Here is a 9,979-nt window from a genome sequence, read left to right on the forward strand (position 1 = left end):
AGATTCGAATTTGTGCAAAGCTTTCTTCCTCGCATGGATTCCACCTAAAATGTATCAATTACTTTGTCAGCTTGCTCCTTCACAGGAACCAGCAGGTCTTACTTTTGACCACATGTGCAGTTTATTGTCCAGCTACCATCGCAAATTAATGCATTTCATAGTGACGCGAGTTGAAATCTATCAATGCGAAACCAGTCAAGCAGGGCTTGAGTAGGTGAACTTCAAGACCTTAGCCATGAGTATCAGTTTGTTACTGATGCCCGGATAAAAAAAAACTGTATGGTGTGTGGTCTGGTTATCTGCTTAGCTCTGGACAAGGAAGTGTACAAGAAGGCTTTACTCTGTGAAAACCAGCTGGTGACAAAAGTTTTGCAAATAGCACAATCTTTTGAAGTTTTTCAGGCAGCGGGTGACCAAACTGAAGTGTGGGCACATGTGCCCACTAGGATGACAGATAGCTTGCATGAGCAAGGGGCATTGGTGGTGTTAAACATGCGGGCCCAGCGCTGAGCAGACCAAGGCCATCCCCAGGAGCCACGACTGCCACAGCACCAGCATCAGCATTCTCCGTTTCCGTCTTGTCCTTCCTGTTTTGTCCAGCACAAACATTTGGCGTGCCATTAGTGCTGGGCTACTTGTAATGCATACCAGAAGAAAGGCAACATCACCTCCACGTGTTGTTTGCCAAAGGTTGCTCAGGATATGGACGTAAACTGTGTGACTCCAATGCTTGGAACTTCTCCCAAGTTGTTTATCGAGTTAAGTGTTTTTTTGCCAAGTGCCCCGGCTACAGGTCAACACAGGTGCTGCAGTGATGTTATTGAATTCTCAGTGATGTTATTGAATTCTCAAACCTATGCAAATTTATGCTCACTGCCGTTGACACGGGTCACACAGAAGCTGGTTATTTATAACAAACAACATTGTGCTGTTGGGACAATTTATGGCATCTGCCTCTTGCAAGTCAGTGGCTTGCTCCGTTACATTTTTGGTAGTTGCTGATAGTGGTTTTAAGAACCTGTTTGGGATGGACGTATTTCAGGCATTTGGATTTTCTATCACCGACACAGTTCACCTTGTGTTCTCAATTGGAAACACTGTGCAAGGAATTTTCAAACTTTTTTTCAGAAGGTATATGGCATGCTGTAAATTTTTGTGCTCATATTTCTTTGAAATCGACAGCTTGGCTTCGTTTTTGTCAGGTGCATCTTGGTGCTGTCACCCTGAAAGATCAAGTGAAAACAGAATTGGACATACTTCAATCTCTATGGGTGGTGCAACCTGTTATGGATAGTGAATGGTCAACTCCACTGGTTGTAATTCAGAATCCATTGGGGAAACTTCGCCTCTATGGTGACTTCAGTACGACTGTCAATGCGCAGCCGATCATGGATACCTATTTTCTCTCACACCAGGAGGAACTGTTCATGAAAATATTGGGTCACCAATGCTTTTCTTAAAATTGTCTGAAGCATATCTTCAGGTTCCGTGGATGAAGAGTCTCAGCGAGTTCTCGTTTTGAATACTCTTTTTGATCTCAATCAATATTTATGCTTTTCTTTTGGCATGGCCCATGCCCCTCCTATTTTCCAAGGATTTTTAAAGCAATTTACTATGCCTGTCCCAAGGTGCATTAATTATCTGGATGATACTGATGTCATGCGCTTCTTCATGGCGAATCACTTGAAAAATTTGCGCACTTTGTTTTCTGTCATACATTCCGCTGGCTAACAGTGTAATCTCACAAAATCTCATTTTTTTCAACCTGTTATTGTCTATTTGGGCTTCGAGGCCTCGCAGGATGGGGTTCGCCCTCTGCCGAAACATATCTTCACTGTTTCATCTATGCTTCACCTCTTGTCCATGAAGGAGCTTCACACCTTCCTAGGGAAGATAACCTACTACCATAGACTCCTGCCAGGGTCGGCCACATTGGCCCACCCACTGCATGCCTAGTTACACAAGAATGTACCTTTTTGCTGGAGCCCTGATTGCCAATGTGCTTTCAAATGTTGAAATCCAAACTACTTTCAGCCTGTTGAATAGCTACATAGTTTTGGCGCCTGACGCTTCACATTATGGCCTCGGGATGGTCCTAGTGCATCGATATGCTGCCAGTGGGTCCAGCCCCATCTCATCTGCAGTGGGACCTGCCTCTGATGACAACGCAAAGATGGCAATGGCACCCTCCTCTCTGGTGCTGTCGTTGGGTGCTGCATGAGCCCATCACCCTCGGGCGTGCCTACGTCTCCACACGTTTAAGCACTTTGCTCCAGTGCCCACCCAGCACAACAATCCACCCTCTCTATCAGCACTGGCTGCTGCCACTCCAGATCCAATGAATCTATTCTTGTTGGGCCACTGGCATCTCCTCCATCACCTGGGTACCTACTCTGCATGAGACAGAGGTTCATTGTATCCTGCTACTAGTGTATGTGAGTGTGCAGAGTGAAGTGTCGCTGCATGTGTGCGCTTGAATCTGTTGCCAACTGTATCAGCATGGGCCACCTGTGAGAGACGTGCACAATGAGATCTCCACCATGTCATTTGGCAGCGACTCATACATATGTGCGGAGCAGCGCTGACTGGCCATCACTAGGTTCTTCCAGCTGTACCACTAACATCAGTTGTTCTATGTCTTGTTATGTTTGGAAAGTCCAGGATGGAATGTAACAATATGAGAGAAGGAAAGTTGCTAGTCACCATACAGCGGAGATGCTAAGCTGCGATAGGCACAATAAAAAGATTGATACAATCATAGCTTTCGGCCATTAGGGCTTTGTAAGCAGTAGACAAACATACACACACACACACACACACACACACACACACACACACACACACACACAAAGTGCAACTTGCACACACACATCTGCAGTCTCAGAGAGCTGAAACTACACTGCAAGCAGCAGCACCAGTGCATGATGGGAGTGGCGACTGGGTAGGGGTAAGGAGGAGGCTGGGTGGGGAGGAGGAGGGATAGTATGGTGGGAGTGGCGGACAGTGAAGTGTTGCAGTTCAAACGTTTGACCTTTGTGACTTTTCGCCAATTTTAGTGAGTTTTCGCCTTCCACTATCGTTGTCTTCCTCAGATTTCATATCTTTTTTCCCCCCTGTGCATCCATTTTGTACTATTCACACTTATTAGGGTGTATTTTTGCGTAATTTTTTGGACGTAATTCTACTTTCTTACGTATTTTTTCGCATTTTTGCACCACCATGGATCCTTGCTCCTTCCATCTGTGTCAATACAGAAAGGTTTCCTTATCCCTAGCCAGATACCAGCCCCCCATACTGTTCCTGCATTGTTGCTTGGCTCATGAAATCTGCCCTAATGGCCTTACCATCAAATTACCCATCTCTGGTTGCCACCCCTCCTTCGACAATGACCTCCACCTGTTCAGATTCTGCCAATCCTTAGCATTCGCCAACATAGTCCTGCAAAACCATATCAACCAAGCCCAATCCTCCTTGCAGTACCTTCTCTACATGAGCAAAATTCTCCTGCTATGTAATCCCAAATTCCTGGAACCCATAACACACATTGAAACTCTTGCCCTGCAGGAATTTGAGCAACATGCACAACGTCACCTCAAAAAGCTCTCCACCCTGCTCACTTCTTACTCCCGCCTCGGAGTACCACTGTCCACCACTTCTACAACAGCCTCCAAACCTCCCCCACGCCCCCTCATAGCTGACAAACCTTGTCTCGCAGACCTACTACATTTACCCCACCCTCCAAAACTCCCTCCCACCACCACAAGGAACTCAAAACCTAAACAGACCCGCAACACAGTCATGAACTTTTCCTCCAGAAGCCTCAGTCTTAGTCCCACAGAAATATCAGTCCTTTCCAAAGCCCTTACCTTTTGCCCCACTCCCAAATTCAACCATGCAGGACTAGTTAAAGACCTTCTCTCCTTCTCTTGGTCCCTACAGTGGAAACACTTCTTGGCCACCAACTCGACCAATCAGACTCAATCAAAGACCAACATTGAACCTTGCCTAACTCAGTTCACTCCTCCATCCAACCGTAATCCACCCCCACTGCCTCCAAACCGCCCTGTCAACTTTCCAGAATTTCTTATCCTCGAACCTTGCCTCACCATCATTCCCCAAATCCCTCAACATGCATACTAACCTTACATCCACAGAAAGAACCGCAGTCCACCATCTAATAACTGATCCCGATCTTATAATCCTACCTGCAGACAAAGGCTCCACCACTGTAGTTTTGAACGGCAAGGATTACGTGGCAGAAGGACTCCGTCAGCTGTCAGATACTTCCACCTAAAAACCATGCCACAGTGATCCCATTCCAGAAAGATCTCCAGTCACTTCTCAAATCCTTAGGCCCATCCAAGAACCTCTCCCCGGAGTCCATCTCTCTCTACTTACCCTACCACTCCCCACACTCCCACCTTCTACATGCTTCCTAAAGTCCATAAACCCAACCACCTAGGACACCTCACTGTGGCCGGTTACTGTGCCCCCACTGAGAGAATCTCTGCTCTCATAGACCAACACCTTCAACCTCCTATATAAAATATACCAACCATTTCCTCAACCGACTCTCCACAGTTCCTCTCCCTTTACCACACGGTGCCCTGCTCGTCACTATTGATGTCACCTCCCTGTACACTAACATTCCTAATGACCATGGCCTTACTGCTATCGAACACAACCTTTCCAGACGCCCTATGGATTCCAAACCAACAACCTCCTTCCTAGTCTCCATGACCAAATATATCCTCTCCTACAATTACTTCTGCTTTGAAGGCATTACCTACCACCAAATCTGCGGTACGGCTATGGGCACCTGCATGGCACCATCCTATGCTAAACTTTTCATGGGCCATCTAGAGGAATCCTTCCTAAAAACCTGGAATCCTAAACCCCTCACCTGGTTCAGATTCACTGATGACATCTTTGCTATCTGGATTAAGGGTAAGGACACCTTGTTCACATTCCTCCAGAACCTCAACAACTTCTCCCTCATTTGCTTCACTGTGTCCTACTCAACCCAACAAGCCACCTTCCTAGATGTTGACCTCCGCCTCAGAGATGGCTACATCAGTCCCTCCATCCATATCAAACCTACTAACCACCAGCAATACCTCCACTTCGACAGCTGCCACCCATTTCATACCAAGAAGTCCCTCCTGTACAGCCTAGCCACCTGTGGTCGTCGCATCTGCAGTGACGAGCAGTCCCTCTCAAAATATACCGAGAGTCTCACTGAAGCCTTCACTGAACGTAATAATCCTACCATCCTTGTACAAAAACAAATCTCCCGTGCCTTATCTTTCCGGTCTCCCACCACCTCCCAAAGTCCCGCAGTCCGGCCACAGAGGAGCATTCCCATCGTAACTCAGTACCATCCGGGATTGGAGCAACTTAATTACATTCTCCGCCAGGGTTTCGACTACCTCTCCTCGTGCCCTGAAATGAGAAATGTCCTACCCACTATCCTTCCCACCCCTCGTACCATGGTATTCCGCCATCCACTGAACCTACACAATATACTCGTCCGTCCTTACACAACCCCTGCTCCCAATCCCTTACCTCATGGCTCATACCCCTGTAATAGAGCTAGATGCAAGACCTGTCCCATACATCCTCCTACCACCACCTACTCCAGTCCGGTTACTAACATTACCTATAACATCAAAGGCAGGGCTACCTGTGAAACCAGTCGTGTGATCTACAAGTTAAGCTGCAACCACTGTGCTGCATTCTATGTAGGCATGACAACCAACAAGCTGTCTGTCCGCATGAACGGCCACCCTGTAGCTGAGCACGCTGCCAAACATGATACCCTTCATCTCAATGACTGCTTCACAGCCTGTGCCATATGGATCCTTCCCACCAACACCAGATTTTCTGAATAGCGCAGGTGTGAACTTTCCCTGCAATACATCCTACGTTCCCGTAACCCTCCTGGCCTCAACCTTCGTTAGTCACTGCCCTCACCCATCCAGCCCCCTCCCTGTTCCCATTCCAGCACTACACAGCCATCATTTCACTGCCACACTCAGTCTTTTAATTTCTTTTATTTTTATTTCTCTCCTTTCCGCTGCTTACCCCCCCCCCCCCACCCGCACCTTCTCTCCTACCCTCCATCTAAACTGCAACACTTCACTGTCCGCCACTCCCACCAACTATCCCTCCACCTTCCCCACCCCAGCCTCCTCCTTACCCCCACCCAGTCGCCACTCCCATCATGCACTGGTGCTGCTGCTCGCAGTGTAGTTTCAGCTCTCTGAGACAGCAGATGTGTGTGCAAGTTGCCCTTGTATATGTGTGTGTGTGTGTGTGTGTGTGTGTGTGTGTGTGTGTGTGGGCGCGCGCGCGCACTCACATGTGTGTGTCTACTGCTTACAAAGGCCCTAATGGCCTAAAGCTATGACTGTGTGAATCTTTTTATTGTGCCTATCGCGGCTCAGCATCTCCGCTATATGGTGAGTAGCAACTTTCCTTCTCTTGTATTGTTCTTGTTACGTTTGGATTCATGAGAGTGTTATTTCCATTGTTGTTTAGAAGTTTATGAATAAAGCCATATTTGTATTGCTTGGATCGGTTTTGTGTATTACTTGGTTACTAAGGGAGGAGTAAATGAAATGAAATTTAACAATATTATGAAAGGGAAAGGTGCCACTCATCATTAGCGGAGATGCTGAGTGGCAGATAGGCACAACAAAATACTGTCACAAATATGCCTTCAGCCAACAAGGCCTTTGTCGAAAATAGGTGACACACACACACACACACACACACACACACACACAAACACACAGAGACACCCCACACTCCTACAAACGCAACTCTCACACATGACTGCAGTCTCTGGCAGTTGAAGCTTGTTGTGCCTATCTGCAACTCAGCATCTCCACTGTATGGTGAGTGCCAACTTTCCTTTTCATAATAGTTTTACATTCCATCCTGGACTTTCCAGTGTTTTAAATGAAATTTAATTAGTTGAGAGAGGGCAGATGCAATCAGCATGTGCTTGGGGCAGTGTTGCGAGATCCCCTGTTGTGGTGATCAGATGTATTCAACCTGAACCTTGATGAGTATGCTTTCCATCACGTTCCTACTGTCATCTCAGAATGCCCCGCAAATCTGGACATGGCACGATTTGACCAGATGGCCAAATGAAGATCCACGAAGAGGCCCGTTTCAAATTCTGTCAGGTGCTGATACCGCTGTGTCACATTAGTATGTGGCATTCTTGAGTGATCACTCAACATCTGACACTAAAAATGAACAACACTAGTGCACTCTGATGGCCGTTCTGCTTGTCCCCAGAATTGCAACTCCAATCATTTACAAACCCTCCAATGGTCAGTTTGTTACAAAGTTACAGGGACATGCGACCATGACTTCTGGGTGTTTCACTTTTTTGTCAGGCAGTCCATTTCACAGCATGTTACAAAGTGATATGAAATGGTAGAGAAATATAAAATCTGTAGTATGGAAGACAGATTGACAGGATTCTGGGAAAGTGCGGTGTATTTGTAAAGAAAATCATACACCTGATGCAAGTGTGATCAGTCCTACAAACGAGATAGAGCATTTGGAATTCTCATCAAGCAGCCATGCCATCACGCAAACTTAGAGATGAGCTGCAGGATTATAACAGGCCAATACAGCCCATACAGAGCCTTTTTTAAAAAAAAATATTAAATTAAATTAGAGAAGGAAGATTATAGGTCGTCGTGTCCTGTCAATGACGAGGTTATTGAAAGTAGAGCAAAATCTCGAACTGTGGAAAGGAATTTGTGTCCTTTTCATAGAAACATTTCTGGCTACAGTGATATAGGGAAACAAGGAGAAACCTAAATCTGGGTGGCTGGATTTGGATTTGAAGCATCTTCGTGAATGCAAGTCCAGTTTCTTACCATTGTACTATCTCATTTGCTCTCTTAGATGGAATCTATGGGGGGAGGGGGCAGGGGGCAGGCGGGGGGTGGTCAACAATGTTTTCAGCAATTTAGAGAATCAGTTTTCATGAAAGCTCACACTACAATTCTGTTGCACCTTACATAGCAGTCAGGAGAATATAACAAAATGGATTAGGACACACACTGAGACATACAGTCATTCATCATTCCATACATGGAAGGAATAGGGCAGAAAACCGCTCCACTAATACTGTTAAAAGCTACTGTGTGTATCCACAGCAAAGTGCCAACATATGGATCCAAAGTTCTCAGTTTTGAACCCCAGGCATCCTAGGATTTTTATCTGTCACGTAACTTCTTGTGTTAGATCATAGTCACAATGGCTGAAAATGGGAAAGACCTATAGTAAACATGACACTGGATGGGAAGCAGCTAGAAACAGTGGAGAGTTTGTAGTACCTGAAGAGTATAATAAAGTAAAATGAAAGAAATAACCAAGAGACAAGTGAATGAGCAATGCAAGCTTATTGGGGCATAAGAAGATTGAAATAGAACAATGAAGTCCCACAGAAAAGGAAGATGACTAGCACATTGACTACCCAGCAAACAAACTGAGCAGTTTGGTATTTGCAATGCAAATATTATCAACTGAAATTAACATGGACAGATGAAAAGTAGCATATACAAGTTACTTCGAATCCATTATTAGGCTTCGTATTTGTTTTTTGGAGTAACTCGACAAATGTAGTGCAGATCCTAAAAATAAAGAAAAAAATGTCATTCAAAATATTTGCACTGTAAATCACAAAGAACCATGTCCTCCATTATTGAGAAAACTTAAAATATTAACTCCTCCATCCCTATATAAGAGCTAAGGATGAAACGGAAATTTGAGCTGGATACATTGTTACATATCCCAAGAAATATCATTACTGTGTTATTCATTTTAGTGCTATTATTTATTAATGTAAAAATAATTGTAACTATGTTATAAATTTTTGACATGTCTCCTGTACACAGATAAAATGGATTGCAAATGTACATCACAAGATGAATAAACGATAATTCACATTTCCAGTTAAAGGCATCTATTAGGTTGTAGATAGGACCAATTTCTCACAGACATTGTTATAGCCAGATGAAAAGGTTATGAGATGTCATAACTATAATAGGGACTGACAACAGAACCGTCTTCTCCTTTATGTTTGTAACTTGGAATTGACAGATTTGGAAATGATATGATCTTCATACTTACTTAACAACGTAGGAAAGGACAGATTGCTACATACCCTAAAGGTGACACACTGAGTTGCAGACAGGGCCAATTAAAAGACACTTACACATATGTTTTAGGCCACAGCCTTAATCATAAAAAGAAAGAGAAACACACCATGCACACATGACTGCCATCTCCAGCACCTCGGACCTGGAATGCATCATATTGGTTTGAGCTGCCAGAGTTGGCAATCGTGTGCTTGAGATGTGCCTGCTTCTGTGAATGAAAGGCGTGTGTTACTCTTTCTTTCTCTGATAAAGGCTATGGCGAAAAGTTTATGTGTAAGTGTCTTTTAATTTTGCCTGTCCGCTACTTGACATATCTTCTTTACGGTAAGTAGTAATCTGTCTTTTCCTGCATTGTTGATATTCCAACCTGGAGTTTCCACTGTTTGCTTCATACTTATTTTATATCCTTACGATACATGTCTGGAACATGGGTTCCTTATCAAAACTTAGTACATAAAGTCCCCTTGACAACCCTTAGAAGGCCATAGTGGGAAATGTGAAACACCCTGTATACCAATTCTGTTGTATGATGCAGAAACCCCAGATCATGGAGGAAAGAGCAAAAAATTAAGGTGTAAGCAAGTCAGATGAAGATTTCGAGAAGTCCAGATACATGTAACAAATACACTACTAGCCATTAAAATTGCTACACCAAGAAGAAATGCAGATGATAAACGGGTATTTATTGGACAAATATTGTTGCAACGGCGACCAGAACGGTCGCGAGGTAGTAGTGATGGAAACGCGGCAGGAACCGCGGAGCGGCCCGTGAACAACACAACGGGAGAGGA

Source organism: Schistocerca piceifrons, chromosome 1 (genome assembly GCF_021461385.2).
Source record: "Schistocerca piceifrons isolate TAMUIC-IGC-003096 chromosome 1, iqSchPice1.1, whole genome shotgun sequence".
Lineage (NCBI taxonomy): Eukaryota > Metazoa > Arthropoda > Insecta > Orthoptera > Acrididae > Schistocerca > Schistocerca piceifrons.